This window comes from Egretta garzetta, unplaced genomic scaffold, assembly GCF_000687185.1.
Source record: "Egretta garzetta isolate BGI_Z169 unplaced genomic scaffold, ASM68718v1 scaffold258, whole genome shotgun sequence".
Lineage (NCBI taxonomy): Eukaryota > Metazoa > Chordata > Aves > Pelecaniformes > Ardeidae > Egretta > Egretta garzetta.
The window spans coordinates 1,842,188-1,849,550 of NW_009260413.1; positions in this window are offsets into that span (position 1 = coordinate 1,842,188).

Consider the following 7,363-nt stretch of genomic DNA (forward strand, 5'->3'; position numbering starts at 1 on the left):
GCTTTAGTGCCCCTGGTGGGAATCTAAAGAACAGTCCAATCCTCACAGGTGCCAGGAGAGTATGGGAAAACCACAGAAGGCCATCATCCTTACCAGTGAGCTGGTTTGGGCTCAAAATTGAATATTAAATCTACAGCAAGGTAGATGAGTGTGATCTCAGGTAAAATTTCCCTTTCCATACTTCCTCTCTCACTGACAGTAGCAAGAGATTTCTAGAAAAGGAGAATAGAAAATACCTGACTAATGACACAGAGGTTGAAACTGAAAAGATAATGATATATCATCCTTCTTCCTCTAGACACAGAAGTTATTAAGTACAAAGGACTGTGCAATAGACCTGGTTTCCTGTATCTCTTCAAATGCATAGTCCTATCTGGGAATTGAGAATTGGAGAACTCCCACCAGGGTTTGTACAGGGACAGACTAATGTAAGCCCAGCATAGCTTAATACTTGAGGAAAGCTCGTTAGAAGGTTTCAGCAGCACTGTAAAAACATACCGCAACATCCAGAACATATCTAGCCATTTCAAGGAGCATGTTTTCCATCTTTTTCCCTTCTTACCTCTGTTCCTCCAAGGGACAACTGCTCTACAGATGCATCAACCTCAACCATTGTTACCTTGGTTTCCCTGAGAAACTGCCAAGTGCATCTTTCCTACAGGACATCTAATTAGAATACAGGCTCTCTTTGAGGCTGAAACTATCTTTTTGTGGGGTCACACATGCCTTAGGACAGCGGGTTGATTCCCCAGCTTGTACCCCTATGCAGTATACAAAAACAACAAAGGAGAAGGAAACAATATTTCCTTGTCTCTTTCATGCACAAGGTAATCATTGAGAGCACTTTCTGTGAGAGCACTGTCCAGGAGACACTTAGCTGAAAGAGTAATCAGAAGTCCTGCAGAAGAAGATGGTATGTTTGATCTGCTTTCTCCATGACTGCTGGCTCTAATTTCCCAAGCCAGGCTAACAATGTCAGGGATAATACAAATGGCAATCGTCACTTTTCCTCTTCTTTCCAATGAAGTAAATGCATGCTGTGTCTTCTCTCGAACCAGGCCCAAATAACTTCTCATTCTATTAACTTCTGAAACTTCCAGTAGTCTTCAGGGAGTGACACTGATAAAGTAGTGATATTACCAAAATGAAAAAAATGGACATTTCCCACCTTTCCTGACCAATCTTCTCCAGCTGGTCTGGAAAACTTACCATGAATATTGACTGGCAAAGGGTGAAAAAAAAGAGAAGAATTATCAGTGATAAAAGCAGTGACTATATCACAAGTGGTTTTGGAGAAAAGAGAAAAAGGAAGAAAACTAGTCCTCATCAGTGTAATAGTGCTATACAAGGATTAAAGCTGAAAAAAAAGCTGTGAAGCTCTCCCAATAGGTGTAAAGAATCTCTGAAGAGAACTTCCTGTTGAGCCACAGGAAAAAAAGAAAAAACAAGAACTCAAAAAAGCTGGAGATTTCATGTCTGTAAACTGTCCTGCTGAGCCTCCAAACATCCCCACAAACATCATACAACCCCAACAGCTCTGTCATTGCAGTCTAGAACTCTTGGACCCCAAAATGGTTCCAAGGAACACAGTTATAACTTACAGCACCAGTAAAATGGCAAGAGAAAAATTCTTGCTTGCCAAAGGGAGGTTTTCATCTCCTGAGCACAAAGTCAATCCAGCTAGCTTCTAAGGAAGGAAGGAAGAACACAGCCTCTCTCTCTATCTCTCTGTCTCTTTATTGCTGCAGGAGGCTGGCCGGCTGCTCTTCATACAAAGGACATACTGGAGTTTGAAAAACCGTCAAAGAAGTGGTCGCATTTGCCTGCCCTGATGATATGATATACTGTTGTACATTCTGACCTATGCTTACTTTGACTTTTTTGGTCAGCTCATTATTTCCTTCTCTGAGCACAAATAAGACAGCTCAACTTCCCAACAGCCCCAGTGGCATTCTGGCAAAGGCAATTCACTCCACTCGGTTCGGAAGAATCACTACTGCTACATATTCAATAATCCAGACTCTTCTGTTCAGTTTACGCATAGGGCCAGGTTCTCTCCTGTGTGACACATGAGTATTTGGCAAAGGAGGAACACAGCATGAGCCTTTACAGTGCTCTGATTCTCCCTCATGTTTTCTAACCTAGGCTCAGCCTGGAGACTGGCTTATCAACAGCAGCTGGAAATGGCTGTTAAGCAGGAATAAGTAGATCTGAGCGTGTTCCAGCTGTGGCTTCATCTCTGACCCTTTCCATGTCTGGACTCACAGTCTATTCTAAGTTGCAGTGCTATGAAGATGTATGAAACAACAGCATTATTTCTCTCTAAGGAACATACCCATGCAATGAGCATCCCTGTCTGGAAAGGCCAAGGCAACTACCATAACATTTGCATCACCCTAACAGCACAAGGGAGATCAGAGGAAGGCTCCGAAGCTGGCCCATTGCTGATAACGAATATTAAGTCGTAGTTTAAAAATAATGTTAAGTGGAACTCAGTGAAGTCATCTTAAATTATTCTAAATATTGAAGTTGGAAAGGTAGTGACAGCAAACACTGTGAACTTTCCTTTCCTTTTATTAAAATACAGAAAGAGAAAACCCCACAGTAACCACTCAAAACACTCTTAGAAGACGACTTTTAAAACATATGGAATTGCTGCTTTAGAACACATTTATGAAGGTTGTTCCAGTGATCAATAAAGTAAAAGAAACAACAAAATCAACTAGAAATCACTATGTCACCTTAGTATGTAGGCTGCAATAAACTAAACGTGGGAAGCCTCAGATCAAGCCGCTACAGTGCCTTTAATTATCCCTATTGTGTTTACAACCTCTATCAAGGGGTCACAAAATGAAGGGAGTCGCTCACAAACCGCACGTATGGCAATATTCAACCATAGCAGATGACATCAGACCAGCATACCTGCTTTAACAAAGATCGCCTTTGGTTTTGACTCGTTTCTGTTTATGTTTGCTATATGCAGCTTCTCCTGCCCTATTTTTGGTAAATAATGTGCTCCTGATTTACCATTTTACTCTGCCCCATTCCTCACCTGAGGTGCTTTATGCAACTTAGCTTTCTGACTGGTTCAGAAACAAAAGGGTTCGGTTTCAGATACTGAAATTATTCCTTCCTATAAGTGTCACAGGAATCTAGTTCCCTATAATTTAATTTTTTCCTCTCTCCCAAAGTCAGATTAAAACATGTTAAATTATATTCTCTGTTTTTCTAATTCCTCCCACAAGGATGATATTATGGTAACGTATCTAAGGGAAGCTTCAAGAAGTGTTTGTTTTGTCGTGCTGCTTTTGCTACTGAAGACAGCTGCTTTCTCTTGTGCCTGAGAGGATTGCTTGGGGTTAACAAGCAAAGCCAAATAAGAGAGGATTAGGAAGCTACTCGTAGTGGTAGGCGAACACAGAGAGGCAGACCTTTCCATGTGGAATAGGCACTCCTCACTCCTAGACACACTGTTTAAGGCACTGCCTCAGCTTTCAACCTTAAGAAAAGTCAGAGGTCACATAATTAACGTGCAAGCACTGAATAAAAAGTGGGCATTTCTCAAACCTCATCTTATTTTAAAAATATTTAGGATTCTGTGCCAAGCTCCTGGTACAAGAAACTAATGCTGTGGCTACTTAGGGCACAGACCCAGTGTAAATGGCAGCAACCCTTTTCTACATTTTTCCTAAAAACCCACCTAGAATTCAGATGCGGAGGAATAGCTAGAAGCGAAGGGCAAGTTTCCTGTTCATGTCCATTCCATCGCTGGCTTTTCTGCTGAGCAAACAAACAAGTGTGCCAATGGCAGTGGGATTCGATTTTATTTTTTCAAAGTGCATTTCTTGGCCGAAAACTCTGTGGGCTTTAGCAACACTTTTCATGCAGGCCAGTAAATGCATTCAAAGACAACTCTGATTCTCATGAGAGTATGTCTATACTAAATAACGCAGTGCTATGTAGTGATATCTGAGCCAGCTTGTGTATACCCACAAGTATTATAGCTGAATTAACCTGGGTAGACTGCTGTGATAACTGCCTCCTGTACACAAGGTAGCTTATTTAGAGCTTGCTTTGTTATCTCAATGTGGCACAGCACTGTGCAGGAAGACAATATAAACAATTATGGTGAAGTCTATTTAGACCTTATGGGTAATGTAAAAGTACCTCAAGGTGGGCAGAAAAGTCCCCTTCAGAGTTATTTGCTGTGCAAAGAACTCCCTTTCGCAACACGGAATTGACAAAAGGATTATGTCAGCCCTTCCTTTCCAGAGCAAGGAGCAGGGTGAGAGCCGGGGGGCAGCAGAAATTAGCACAGCCCTAGGCTGTTATGCTTACACTAGAGCCTGAGAAGGGCTCTTCATGGGCTCAAAGTGCCAGAAATACAGAGGCAGATAAGGAGAAGTTCTGCTCCAAACACAGATAAAGACATGGGTCCTCAGTCACCAGCTGCCAGGTCTTGGTTTGGCACAGTGGTCTATAAGGGGAGAGTCTCTGGCTGTGCTTCAGGAAAGCGAGTAAACCCAAACAGCCACACCACCAGCTGCTATCTAAATCCACTTGACTGCCACCCTCTCTGTTCCTTACCTACTTTTCACTGTATGATCATCTAGCTGTGGAAGACCTGTTCTTATTTTAATTTTTGAGATTTTTTTTTTCCAGATGAGTCATTATTTGTATTACTACACAAGTCAAAATGAGGTCTAGAAGTAGCTTGCAAAGAAATTGTGTTCATTAATAAAGTCACACATGGGCATCACTCATTAAGCTATATACATACTTGTTAAAGACATCAATTCTTTTAATGTATTTTTCTAAAAGTCACTTGCCATTTATTTTTAAGAATTCACCAGAATTCTAATTTTTGCCCTGATACAGCATCTTACAAATTCTAACAGGCACCAAGACCAAGGACACGTCCAAAACCTTCACTTAAAATAGGAAGTTGCAATTTTAAAGTAAGTTTGTGCCAAATCTTCTCCCTTACAGAAACTTTTGGATAAAACTTAAGACCACACCGGGAAAAATTCTTTGTACCTGCACAGAAATCCCTGCAACAGAGGAAAAACACATCCAAGCAGCAAACCCTTGATGAGGGCCAGCGGAGCTATAAACCCTTCTTGAGGAAGGGAATCCCTAGAGGTAGGACCATGCAGAATTCAAAGGGATGATGATGAGAGTAGCTTGCTTTTAGTTGCTTCAAAAATTTCATTTCTACCCTAGTGTGAGAACATCCCAAATAAAAGAAACAAAACAGTACAGATGTTTGGAACCTAATTTTGCTTTTTGAAACTGCTGATTAAACCATCCATTACATGACCTCTACCACCCAGTAACCCTTTCATTTTTAACACAATTTATTCTAAACAGCAGCTAAATCATCAGCCTTGCATAAAAACTTTTCTCTTTTGGTCTACCGTACTATTAGCACTAGTCATTCTTTCCGCCCAGCTTCCATCCCTACTGCCTAAGTACCGAAAAGAATGAGGGAAAGGACTATTTATGCAGCCCAGTTTTTCTCTCCTTACTCCACATTTCTCAAAAAAATCCCCCATAACTCTTTCATGATTCCAAATTAATCAAACTTGGACTTTGTGTGAACTCTTAACATGCAAAATGGAACAGGCTTGTCTTAGTGTCAGGCTTAACTTGGGGTTCTGCTACTCAGTGTAATTACACCACAAGCAGGAAATCCCTTGGAAGGCAGGAGAAACTTTAAGGCACAGAGCTAACTACTATGGATACATGTTGCTGAATCCTTCATTAAAGTAGCCACAATGCAGTGTGTATGTGCAGAACCAATGCTGACTGTACCCTGCAGCATGCGTTCTTTCAACTAAAGTATGGGCGAAGTGTGAGTTTTGTTATCTAACCACATTTAAAAAAAAAACCAAACAAAGAAAACCCAAACCCTTGGGGAAAGGGATATTATCCACCTTTGAGGTTTTTGGTTTGTTTTTTTTCCCTTCAGCCCAATGTCATTTATTATTCTTCATTCCCGTATCAACCCATACCATTTATTATTCCTCATAGAAAACATTTTTTTTAAAGTGGGGGGGGGAAAGTTATACTTTAGGGGCCAGAAGGAGAGAGGAAGAAAATACCCCCCACTTCCTGGAAAACTGGATTCTATTAAATAGTGGTAGCCACTTTGTAGTCCATAATTTTTGCATATTATTATTTTTGTACAGTATTTTAGCCTCTGTACATCCTGAAGGGTTTTGTATACATAAACCTAAATAATACAAATCATGTACCATGAATAGCAAGCTAGGCAACAGAAAATGTATATTAGAAATCAGGACAAAACATTATTTAGAAGATACACTCTTCAAGCATGCCTCTGGAGTAGTTTAACAGCTGTAACAGTAAAAGGATTCCAGGCATAAGCCATATTAGCTCTCCCTAACCATCTGAACTAATGTCTATATTGTAATTTCTTTGCAATGCAAAAGGAAAAAAAAAAGTCTTCTATACGGTGCTTCATGACAAATCACATGCCTTGCGAAGCTTCATGTTAGAAACGCTTTTAACTTCCAAAAAGTCCTCTTTTGTAGGTCATGCTCTCATTATCTTGCTCTGGGATCTGGTCTGATTAAATTATAGGAAATTACTAATACTTCACTTTGAACAGCTAGCTCCTCCTGGCTCCTCTTCTTTTTTTTTTTTTTCTAAACTCAATTTCTCCTACTCCTGCCTTCTCACATATGAAAAAGACAACAATCACTCTGTTGCAAAGATTAAAAGTCATACTCTTTCTCCATCCGTTTTAAAATTTAAAAGTAAAAATGCATTCTGCCTGCATGTTCTTACACTTCCCATTCCAATGCTCTACCTGCAGTTTTCCCTGTTTGGCCAACTAAAAAGTTTGTGGGTTTGTTCTATAACCTTCTGTAGCCCCATCTCCTCTAAAATCCAATTCATAAGATCCTAAAGACTTAAATAGCTTAATGACCACAACACCAACTCTTTGGTAGTCCAATTTATACTCCAATGTGGCTTATTCATATTTTGTACTATCAGACAACACTAAGACACAGTCTACCATTGAATGGCTTTACACATCGATCATTGAATGATTTTATACAAGTGGCTTAGAATGCAAAAAAAAAAAAGCATACAAATGTAAAGAGACAGAGATTTTACATGCCAGAAAGAATCCCCATAAGGGGAGAAGATATTTCTGAAAAGTCTACAATAACTTCACTATCATGAGGGGAACAAAATAAGAACAGTGTTTTCAGGTGGAGTAATGTGGATGCTACTCCATCCACCAAAAGGCTGCTGTTCATTTGAGAGGTGCATTACAGTACCACCAGGACAACCGTGATGATAGCAATAAAATTATTAACCTAATCATACT